The following is a 12515-nucleotide window of genomic DNA, read 5'->3' as shown; positions in this document are numbered from 1 at the left end:
TAGCCTCGCGTGCTGCCATACGTTGCTGCGTTTTTCAATGATCCTAAATATGTTTATAGTTGTACGTTAAAACTGCACTACGGTGCCTATCTTAGGTTTTCCTACCTTTTAACCATCACATTGTATACTGTAGACCTGCAGTGTTGTGCAGACACCTAGCATGAGTCCCCGGGGAAAAAACTAGAGTGGTTAAACGCTGCTGAATCGACTGTCGAGCGATATTTCGGTTACTACTAGACCAATGATGGTCATGAAACGAAATCTCATGGCTAGATTTGTGCGCGAGATCTGTCATATTTCGCAAGAGTCCAAGGGATTAGCTCTTGTCTTGCATTCCTACCATCCTTTTTTTTTTATTTGAGGAGTTTGCCAATCAGGCACAGTGAAAAGAGCGGGGAGTACGAGGGAACTAGAAGAAAGAGTGCAAACAGGTCTCCCTTAAATAATCACACAGGTTGCCGATAAACTGATTGTTCAGTGTCCACTTCCTGTAATCACATTCAGTCCCACCTCAGGCCTACTTTCCGTAGGTAGCACTGTCTCACGAATGCCGTAGCTGAGCAGGTCCACAATAGATGCTTAGCATCGCACAGTTCCGATGAAGCACCATAATGCGGGCACTTTTCGGTCACTTGTAAGCGTTCGTCACGCCACCGATGACGCACAGAAGGGGTCAGAGCCGCTGCTGCCCGAATCCGGCACACAGATATCTCCTCCTCCCGAGTGAGATTACGGGGGAGAGGTTACAAACACGGAGGAATTAGAGCGCGTGTTTGCTGGCGCAAAGATTCTTTCTCGGAAACGTGGACATGAGCGGATCTCAGGGAAGAGGGGGAAGGTGGCGGGATGTCTGATGTGTCAAGGTGGGTCATTTTATCCACATGGATATTCTGTAGGTCGTGAGCATGACTGGGAATCCAGTGTATGTATCCACGCCATACGTTGTGCGAGAGTTAAGATGAGGATGGGAGGGACTGTGCACAGCGGTAACTCCCTGCATAGCTGTGAGTGATGCATCGGTGTATATTATGCACCCTGGAGGCAAATGCGCGGCTGATATCGGCGGCGAAGCAGTGGAGCGATTGTGAGTTGACAGTACGACCAAGGAGGAAGAGTGTGTAAGCGATGGAGCTGAAGCGACATTTTCCGTGCTCTGCTGGTCTCACGCTGGTCGATGAGTTCAGCTAATGTATTAAGTTGAGCATACTCTTGCAGAACGGGTATGGTTGTAAGACGAGGGAGATAGGTTATGGCGCGCATAGCCTCGCGATTGATAGCTTCAAGGGAGTCCTATTGACGACGGGTGAAGCGCTGAAATTGTGCCTGGTACACAATCCGCGGCTGAAGGATGGAGCTCACGAGCCGACGAGCAGTATCAGAGCGCGCTCCACCTGAGCGCATAGCTATGCGACCAATCAGACCAAGTGTACCGTGAGCCGATTTACGGTTAGCGTTTAGCCAAGATGTTCCAGTCCCAGATGTACGAAGAAGAAGCCCTAGCACAGGAACACTTTCTACTCGATGGATCCACCTTGAAAGTGAAAGGGGCTGCTTTATGTAAGCCAGATTTGTTTTCGATGCGTATAAAACATGATTTTCTACACGATGTCGACCGACCCAAACCGGGAGTTGAGATGTTAAAACATCCAGCGCGCGCTGGAGTGCCGACTGTTGTACGGACGAATCTGCAAGACAGGACCACAAGGTCACGTCGTCGTCATACGCAAGAACGCGTACAGAAGGCATGTTTTCTAGGGCTAGGACAAGAGGAATAAAAGCCACGTTAAATAATGTGGGGGCAAGGACGGAGCCCTGGTGCACCCCCCGGTTGGAGGTGAAGTGACGAAAAGGCTTCCCATGGACACGAATAATAAAGGTTCTGTTTGTTGAAAAGGAGTGAATTGAGAGAAGAAAGCGATTCGGGAGACCGAGATCCTGAAGGGTGCCAAGAATTACTGAGTGACGTTGCCATATGCTTTTGCGATTTCTGTAGCGATCACATTACGAACCAAATGACTCTGGAGTGGGGGTGGTGGTGGTAGAAACATCTTATTGCCATGGGAACAAATAGTGGGGGCGAAGCCCCTTGCATAGCACTTGGGTGCTCCCTTACTACATGATAGACACGCTTATAACGCAAAAGAAAGTGCTTGAAGAGCAATCCTCCTCATAGCACTGGAAATGATCTTTCGTTGGTCTTGACTTGAGGTGCTCTTCATGAGAGACTCCCAGTAGGACTCTGCCAAGTTCGGTGATGGGGGATGAGGCAAGGTGGGGCATGTAGGAAGGATGTGTAGTAAGTGTACTGGATTGCCGCAGAGTCTGCATGATGAGGAAAACTTGTCTGGGTATCGGGCATGTAGTAGTGTAGGCTATGAAGCCGTCCGAGTCTGGAAGCTTCGCCAGAGTACGACCTGCGCTATGATGAGAAAGGGGGCTGGGGGTGTATATTCCCTTAGTTTGTCCCGGTAATACAACAAAATATCACTGAAGGAGAGCAGGTGCTCCTCAGCCTGTAGAGGGGCTCCATTCCTATAGCCCGGAAAGTAAGACCTCGGGCTAGGAAATTAGCCTCCTCATTGTCAGGGAGGCCGGCATGTGCTGGTGTCCAGATGAGGCTTATGGGGTGCCGGGGCGGCCAGAAGCGCGTAATATGCGAGCAGCGGTGCGGGATATATAGCCGTTGGCATAATTTAGAATCGCAGATTTCCAGTCAGAGATAATTTTTGTGGCAGATGTAGAGATGAGAGCAAGCGCAATGTCTGCCTCTTCTGCCTCTGTGGTGGAATTGGTGATTATAGAGCTGGAAGTAAGCAGCTTTGCTTGATTGTCGGCTACACCCAGCACCATACGGGAGCCTGACGTATATTCCGCGGCGTCCACGTAGACCACCTCTTGGTCGTCGCTATAATGGCTGTGAAGGGCGTGAGCCCTGGCTATTCTGCGGCCCTGGTCTCGCTCAGGTTGCATGTTTTTAGGAATGGGAGGTGTGATGAGGTTAGAGCGGAAGTTAGGAGACAGGGGGACACCATTAATGGGGTGTGTAACTAGGTTTAAGTGGGATAATAAAGTGCGGCCAGCCACCGAGCTGGATAGGCGGGATAATTGTGCCATTAATGTAGCTTCTCTAAGTTCCTCGAAAGTGTTGTGTACACCGAGTTTAAGGAGTCGGGCATTAGAGGCGCTGGGGGGAAGTCGTACCGCCGTTTTCGTGCAACTTCCTAGGAGTGCGTTCACCCGGTTTATTTGTTTGGTTGGGGGGGGGGGGGGGAGGTATGGAATGGCATATGTGTCGTGGCTTGTAATGTACGCCTGGGTGAGGCGAATTGTGTTTCGGTCGCGTAAGCCTGCCCGGCAGGTGGCTATGCGGAGAAACAGTCGGGTGGTCTGTTTACATTGTGTGTGGAGCGTCTTTATGACTTCTCCGTGTGCACCATGGGAGTGAAGAACTAGACCCAGCACACGGATTTTGGATACTAGTGGGATCGAATGGGTATCTAACTTGAGGGAAATAGGTGGACTGCCTGTATCGTATTGCTTGGGGCGATAGAGAAAGAGTTCTGATTTTGAAGGGGAACAAGTTAGGCCACATTCCCTTATATAGGTGTCGATGGTGTTTAGTGCCAATTGTAGGTGTTCCTCTGTTTCGGCATCGCTGCCACGGTTTGCCCAGACAGTGATGTCGTCGGCGTAGAGGCTGAAATGAATGTCTGGGATTGGAGCTAATTTTTCGGGTAGGTGAAGAAGTGGTACGTTGAATAGTATAGGGGAGAGGACGGCGCCTCGGGGCGTACCTGCGCACCTAGCGTGATCTCCAGAAGGCAGTGGTCGCCAAAGGTAAGTGTGGCTGTGCGCTGGCTGAGGAAGTCTCGGACGTAATTATACAACCTGGCGCCGACTCCCAGGGTTTTAAGGTTCTGAAGGATTGCTCAATGTGTAACATTATCAAATGTTTTGGCCTGATCCACGCCTAGCATGGTTTTAGTGTTATATGTTTGACTGTCGAGAATGTGATGTTTTAGCTGTAAGAAGGCATCCTGTGTAGAAAGGCTAGGACGAAATCTATACATGCAGGTGGGCATGAGATTTTCGCCTTATAGATATTGACAAATTCTGGTCTGGAGTACATGTTTCATTAGTTTGCCGACAGAACAGGTGAGATAGATAAGCCCGAGGTTTGAAATTAGCAGCGGTTTTCCAGGTTTCGGTATAAACACAACTTTGGCCTCTTTCCATTGCGGCGGGAGGGTTCCCCGTTACCAGCACTCGTTAAAGTATTCGGTAAGAGCAGTAATAGATTGAGAATCGAGATTCCGAATGTGCCTTATTATGTACTCCATCTGGACTGGGGGCTGAAGACGTGTTAAGCCTCTGAAGCTCAGCCTGCACCTCTGATACTGTGATGGGTTGGTCGAGGAAGTCGTCAGGGGGCACTGAATAGTCGGGATGTGGTACAGAAAGGTGCTTGGGGAAGTAGTGATCTCGTAGTTTCTGAACAAGTTCCGGTGCAGGTGTATCGCAAGTATGTATTAGTCTGAGGTTGCTTCGTTAAGTAGTCCTAGTCTTACTAGAGTCTTTAAGTGCCTAAAAAGGTTCGAAGTCTGAGATACACTCATATTTCCATCTAACTCGTTGCATAGCTATTCCCAATTCCGTCGCGAGATAGTCGTTGCATGCGTCTCTATCTCTCTGTTAAGACGGGCTGGGCGTCTAACCGTCCGGTTCCAACGCTGCCATTTCCAACGTCGTTCTAGGCCGCCTTTAGCCTCCCATAAATGTAGGAGGCAGGAGTCAACCGTGTCGCTTTGGCAGTCATCTGGTAGGGGACAAGATACTGAATGGACATCGCTTTGTGGGGGTTTGGGCCATTTGGTGATGTCATTAATGGCGGCGTAGGCGCGGGCTGCTCTACACGTTCGGAAAGAATCTCACTTCGTGAAAGTTGAAACTCTGGAAGGCCTACAGGGCATATGAATGTTTAGAAGAATATCTATGATAAAATGATCACTTCCTAGGTTCTCTTGAGTATTGCACCAAGACCAGTGAGGGAGACGATATGCGAAAGTAACGTCTGGTGTAGTGTCTCCACAGACACTGGTTCCCGTACGGGTAGGAAAGGTAGGGTCGGTGAGAAGGGAGAGACCGGTTTGTTGCGTGGCTAACCACACGCGACGTCCTTTCGGTGCGTCATGCGGGTGACCCCAGGCTGTATGTGGAGCGTTAAAACCTCCAATAGTGGTTGATTTGTTGATCTGTGATGTTTAACGTCCAAAAGCGACTCAGGCTATGAGAGACGCCGTAGTGGAACACACCGGAAATTTCGACCACCTGAGGTTCTCTAACGTGCACTGACATCGCACAGCACACGGGCACTTTGATTTTCGCTTACATGGAAAAGTGGCCGCCGAGGCCGGGATTCGATCCCGCGCCCTTGGGAACATTAGTCGAGCGTCGTAACCACTGCGCCACCCCGGCGGAGTCTCCAACAATTAGTAAGGGACACTTGTTAGCTGCGCGATTCTCAGGTGTAAATAGCCGTTCATAGTTGTTTTTATGAACAGTAGTCGAGCGCCGTAACAACTGTGCCACACCGGCGGGGTCTCCAACAGTTAGTAAGGGACACTTGTTAGCTAGGCGTTTCGCAAGCGTAAAAAGCCATTCATAGTTGTTTTTATCACGTTTAGGATACTGTATACATTTAAGATAAAAAACTTTTCGCTCGAGTGTGTTGTGGCAAAAGTTCAATTAAAAGGTTATCAATGTCTAGAATCACCAAGGGATGTGTGATGGTGGTGACAGAGCGACTAACTAAAAAGGCTACTAGAGAGGGAGCAAGAGATTTAGGCAAAATAGGTGTATAGCCGGGGAAGGTGAGTGGGTTGGAGGGATCCTGTAGAGCAAGGATGTCGGGTCCCGTAGCGCAGGACAGCAGTTGGTGGACTACATGACGCTTCTGGCCAAAGCCCCGGCAGTTCCACTGCCAAACAGTGATTACGGTTTCGATATGCCATCATGAGAACGTATCGAGAATGGTTAAGTAGATCAGCAGCGAAAACCGCAAGGCCGTCTTCTGTTCCCATTTAAGGACGGAACCCGATTTGAGATTGTGGATAACAAGCATTTGATTCCAACCACCATGACAAACGAGCTGCTAGAATGTGTTCGTAAAGCTTGCAGATAGTAGGTGTAAGGGAAATAGGGCGGAGGGTCATTAGAGGAACTGGTGATTGACCTGATTTTGGTATTGGCGCAACAATATAATGTTTCCACTCTCTCGAAATTACTCCAGAATGGCACACTTCATTGAATGTACCAAGCAGAGACTGTAAAGTCGACCCTTCCAAATTGCGAAACAAGGGATTAGGTATGCTATCGTGTCCGGCGGCAGTGTTTCTCTTGAGGCGGTCTATGGAGGCCAGCAATTCTGCCATAGTGAAATCTGTAGTAATGTCATCAGTGGGCTCAGCCATTGATAACACCAGAAGAGGAGTAGAAATTTAATCATGGTTTGGGAAAAATTGGTGGGCTGCTTGTTGTACAAATGAAGCTTCATCCACATCTGCAATGCCACGCTTGTACGCGCGTTAAGGAACGCCACGCGACAAGAACGATGGTGTACCGTCTAAACGCTTGCTGGAGAAAGTCTGACAGATACTGCGCCTTTTCCACGGTGGCCTTTCCTTTCATCTAAACCAATTATAATTATATATAGTGCTGCAATAAGAGGCAAACGATGAGACAGGAAGGGTAGGCTTTTGCCATTTTAACGCGGTAGCGTTAAGGAGTTCGTGTCGCAGAAAAGCCGGTGTCGTCGGCGGCGTTGGCCGTGAGCGATAAATCCCGGCATGCACTTCATAAATAAAAAGCAACTTCCAAGATGGGCTGGGTGGGAATCGAACCAGGGTATCCGGAGTGTGAGACGGAGACGCTACCACTCAACCACGAGTTCGATGCTTGAAAGCGGTACAAAAGCGCTTCTAGTGAATGCGGTGTTGCCTTAGAAACTTGCCGTAGAACGTTATACTGCGGTGTATATCGGTAATTATGAGCATGTTACTTACAGAAGTCGCAGTTACACGAGTAGCGAAGTAAGTTTCCGCTACATTTCTTCTGCGCTCTGCGCACATGCAGAGCCAGCTTGCGGCAAACACAGAAGAACCCCTCCTCGCAATGTGCGGCGCTGCCCCGACAGGTGGCGCGCCACTCGCCCCTGACGTTTCGCCGTGCACCCTCACGGGTTGTAGAATCAAGCGTCTTTCCTTTCTTTAGATCACTCAAGAGCATACCGAGCGAATGAGTGGGCGGTGCGAACGAGGTGCAATAACGCTATCGCGTTCCACTCTTGAAGGCGAAGCTTAAAGGGACACTAAAGACAGCCAAAGATGGTATGAAAATCTAATAAACTACATTCGGTGACACTGTCGCCGCATATCCGGCAGCAAAAAATCGAATAATTGCTGAGATATTGCGATAAGATTTTCTTGTTCCCGCCGGTCAAATTCAAACTGTGCCCTCCGACTACGTAGTTGGAGTTGAGTGACGCACACTATGACGTAAGCGGAGACTCCGTGATAGCTAGCGAGCCGGCGCGGCCCGCGGCGTCACATCCCTCAAGGGCCAACATGCAACAGCGTACTCGCAATGACGGCCTCAGCCGCAATAAATAAAACGATGAAGAGAGTAATCTACCTAGCGATGGGCCCATAAAGGAAGAAAAAAAAAAAAAACATAGAGCGCTTGTAATGCACAATACTTTACATGTTTCTCAAGCTTTTGCGCTCCTTCTTGCACTGTGTATAAACAAACCGAGCCCTTGGTCATCGCAACGCTTCCTGACATGTTTACATACAAATAAGATTTAGTTACCAGCAAAATAGTGTCCTCGCTGCTGCGCTTGTCAGTTTTGAAGCTTCGTCGCACTTTTTTCCTTCAAGGTTTGTGCTACAGCTCCGTGTTCAGCGAAAATTACGTCCACGGTGGCAGAACATGACCGAAGTGCCGGCGCCACTACATTTGCCAGCGCTGTGAAATTCCACATGTTAAAATGGATCCAGTGCACAATATAGTGCGCATAGGCATCCAGAACATTAGTTGCAAGACGTGAGAGCAGGCAGCATGCGCCAATGATCAAGAAGTTGTAATTTTTAGACCGGCAGCAGAAACACTTTATTGTAAATGGGGCCATGACATAAACACTAGAAATATTTCCAAGCTTCCTGTGACGCGGCGTAGCCGAGCGGTTAGCGCCGAACGTTATGGAGCAAGCAATAGCGAGTTCGAGTCTTACCGCTTCTGGCGTTTTTTTTTTTTTTTTTTTTTACAAATCGTTTTTTTTTAACTTTTGTAATGTATTTCTGGTGCTTCGTTGTATTTCTGGTGCTTCGTTATTTTTAGCTTTTACTTTTTACCAGAGGCCCTTTTTTTCGCCGGGCGACGAGCGCAATATATCGACGCTCTCCTTGGTATGAGCGGCAAGTATGCCCCTTTTGTTTACGACGCCTGCAAATAGCACGTTGATGGTCTTGTTGACGCAGTATATGTTGGTCAGATGTGCCATGATTTAGTGAACAATTGAATGATACTGCGTTTTTCCTTCGGTACTTAGCATATGTATGCTTTTCGTGGCGTATGTAGCTGCAGTCAAGCGGTCAGGTCGCAATCGAAGCGGCAACGGCGGCGATATGTTGGCGCAGAAGTGTGAACGAAGGAGCGTGTCGGCGGTAGCGGATTTCGCTCGCTTGTGCCTCCGAATGCTCAAATGGGAACCATCAAGGCGCATCTGCTGCTCCAAGCTCGTAATTCAGGCGCTGCAGGTTCAAACAAACTATCCGAGTGCGCACGAAATGCCTGAGCCGAAACATAACCAAAACTGAAGTGGGTGCCTGTGGCGCCTCCAAGTATATTTTTGTATTTGCCTTGCAACGTTTACGTTGTCTTTTCGCCGTCGTTTACGTATGATAAAAGCGTGTTATCATGTTTGAGAAAAAACGTACTACCGCATTCAAACATGCAACGTAATTCACATTTGTCAGCCTCCGGGATCCCTAGCGCGTCACGTGATTTGTAGTTGCGAGCCTCGGCCGTTTGGCTGTGGTGGCGATACCTGTATTTCTGTTATTCTTCTTTACTACCTTATAACAGCTCTGTTTTCAGTAAGAGTGGTCTTTTTGTAATCAGGAACTAGCATTCTATTAATGCAAACCCACTTCCTTTCTCTCTTTAGTGTCCCTTTAAGCGTCCTCTCAATTTTTCTTCTTAAGACACATATTAGAGACCCTTTGATGTTTTTATTGCCTTCGCGCTGTAACAATTCCGCACGGTTAACCCACTGAATGAAACCCGACAGCGACGAAGGAAAAGAAGATGCATGAGCCTGCTACTGGCTCCGCAGCTGAGCCACCTCCGCTATTTCGTGCGGACAGAAGAGAGAAAGTAGAGAAGAAAGAAAAAGGAAAGAAAGACGCGCGCTGGAATAGCCGTCGTGGCACGTGGCACACGCTACATCATCGAGTAAAAAAAGAAGAGCATCCTCCTATCAGAAAGTACTTTCAGTCTTCGTGAATTTGTAACGCTATAACGTGTACGATTTCTCACTGCCTGCAATACGACACTGATTAATTAAGAGTAATTTCTAACTCTTTGTCGCCCCAGGTAAGCACTGAGACCACCGGCAGCATTCACGCGCTGCTTTCCGAGAAGAAGAAAGGTGAAAACTGCCAAGAAAAGCGCGTTCCTGCGAAGCCACTGGTCCCAAATCGCTTGCATTGGAAATTTGGTGAGAACTCGTTTCTTAAATTACCTCACTTTACTTTGTATTATATCCCAAAATTACGTATTGAAAATCAGCAATTTAGCAGTAACGCGTAGAAATTTCGAAGCGTAAGCTTTGGGCATAGAATTCCACTTCTTTGCTTTAGGCGCATTGCTGCCTTGATGCGAGGGCTGAACATAAATTAATGCAGTGGGGGATATTTGATTGGTTTGATTGGTTCACAGGAAGGGAAAGGCGCGGTATCTGTCAAACTTGTTTCTGTGGATACCTGAACCGCGCCGTGGGGGAAGGGAGGAAGGTGGGACTGAAAGTGGATAGAGAGAAAGAGGAGCCGTACGTAGTGGAGGGCTACGGAGTAATTTCGACCACCTGGGGATCTTTATCGTGCGCTGACATCGCACAGCACACGGATGCCTCTTCGCTTCGCCTCCATCGAAACGCAGCATATTAAGGACGCTTTTGTTGATTTCATTTAATGGCTGCGACTTTTGAAGCTGTGCTGCTCTCCATCGTTCGGGCTTACAAGTCTGCAACAGGTTTGCTCGCTTTGGATATACAACAGACCGGCTTACCTTGATGCTGTATTTCTCTCTCAACCTCCGTCAAGAGAATCGCAACAAGCCGTTGCTTTTGTCTGCGAGAAATAAGGTTTTACATAACCCCCTCTCCCCTTTTTATTAAAACGGTTTTGCCTTCGTGGACCGGTGCATTTTTAAACCACAGAGCCCCAGCGGCTCCTCATATTTGCATTTAGGAAATTTCAATTGCTTGTAATTGAAATTATTTGTACTAACTGCAATCAATTAATCCTGTTTCACAGTGCACGGAATTTTGCGTACCTGCGAAAACAAGTTCAGTTCAATAAATTTCTAATGTAAGAGCATATCACTTAACTGCATTCAACATCACGAGTGATGCCAAATATCACACACATTAAAATTCTACCCTTTCGGACGAGTGATGCCGGTAAAGGCGTTCGTGCTTGCACATTTCGCGAACAGCTGCATACAGTGCAGCACTATTTTTATTTGAATGCAGCATGAGGCATTTCTTGAGGCACGTCGGCGAGACGTCTGCACAAACTTAGGGCGCTCGCTTTTTGCGCTCGCATATTTGAGTATTGCTCTGCCGTGGTGGTGCAGCGGTTAAGATTCCCGACTATTGCGCTGGAGTAGTCGCGCTGCATCTCGACCGCCATCGGCTGCGTTTCGGTGGAGGCGAAACGAAGAGCTTTCCGTGCGCTGTGCGATGTCAGTGTTGTTGTAGGAAGCGGCTGTAGGAAGAAGGATAAGAAAATGCACGGGCTTGCTACTGCTGCCTCTGTAGCTGAGCTACCTCCGCTGCCTCTTGCGGACAGAAGTGATATAAGAAAAGAAAATAATAAGAGGGAGAGAAAGACGCGCGCCGCAACAACAGCCGTCGTCCACCACCTAAGCGGTGGCGGGTGCAATGACGGCCTACAACAGATAAAATTCGGTGGCTGGCTAGAGAAGGAAACAAAAGGGAAATAATTGAAATAAAAAATGAAAAGTGGTAACACACACGGGAGTTTGACACTAATTGTAGAACAAAAGAGAAATAAATGAAATAAAAAATGAAAAGTCGTAACGTGGTAACACACACGGGAGTTTGACACTAATTGTAGAACAAGTGATGTTTACCCAAATTATAATTATTAACGCGTGACACAGTGAAAGGCAATTTCATTCTGCTTTAACTGACATTTCCACCAGTTGACACGGGGAGCAGTACGATTAGCGTAGAGAACACATGACACCACAGGATAATTGAGCGAACGTGTGCCCTCAAAACAACTTTTGTGGCAGCGATTGTGTGCAGCCCGATATTGTTATCATTTGGCGCCACCATCCGTGGACACAGTCACAGGTCTGTTTCACCGCCATGCAAATTTTTTTACTGGAATCAAGTTATTTGGCTTGCTAAATATTTAAACATCACTTGTTCTACAATTAGTCACTCCCACTTTCCCCCCTTCCCTTACGGCGCGGTTCAGGTGTCCACAGTAATAAGTGTGACAGATACTGTGCCTTTCTCTTCCTGTGAACGAATTATATAAGATCGGCAGTGGCGCTAAAGGAGCCCTCGCTCAAGGCCAGCTAATAAAATCATTCTTTCATCCTGTCGCCATGTTTTTCCGTCTCCTTGCTCGTCGCCATGTAACAATATTAATAAAATAAATGGTCCACAAGAACGGAAAGGCTCAGTATCTGTCACATGTTCAGTGGACACTTGATTATCTCATCGTCACTTTCATCTTTCTTGTAGCCTATGCAGTGTTTTGCCACGTGCCTTGTGGTGGCAACTCGTAATTGACGTAATTGAATGCAGTTAATACAAATAATTTCAATTACAGCAATAGAATTTTCCTAAATGCAAATATGCGGAGCCGCTGGCGCTCCGCGGTTTAAAAATGCACCTGTCCACGATGGCAAGACCGCTTTAATAAAAACATGTTACGTGGTGACAAGCAAGAGGACGGCACAATATGGCGACAGGATGAAGGGTGATTTTAATGGCTGGCCCAGCGCGATGACTCCTCTTGCGCCCCTGTCGATCTCCTTTTTCGCAACAATATCATTGTCAAGCGTTCTTAACATCTTTATTATGCTGTTTCTGTTTTTGAGTGCGTGTTGTGATTGTTAACGTGTGGTAGAAGGCTTCAGGTAACTTGTTTATACATTACAGGGAAGTCGCCAGCCCGCGGAAACCAGCCTCTTTGAGA

This window comes from Amblyomma maculatum, chromosome 8, assembly GCF_055883805.1.
Source record: "Amblyomma maculatum isolate TAMU_Amacu chromosome 8, ASM5588380v1, whole genome shotgun sequence".
Taxonomy (NCBI): Eukaryota; Metazoa; Arthropoda; class Arachnida; order Ixodida; family Ixodidae; genus Amblyomma; species Amblyomma maculatum.
Note: the sequence above shows the minus strand (reverse complement) of the source record.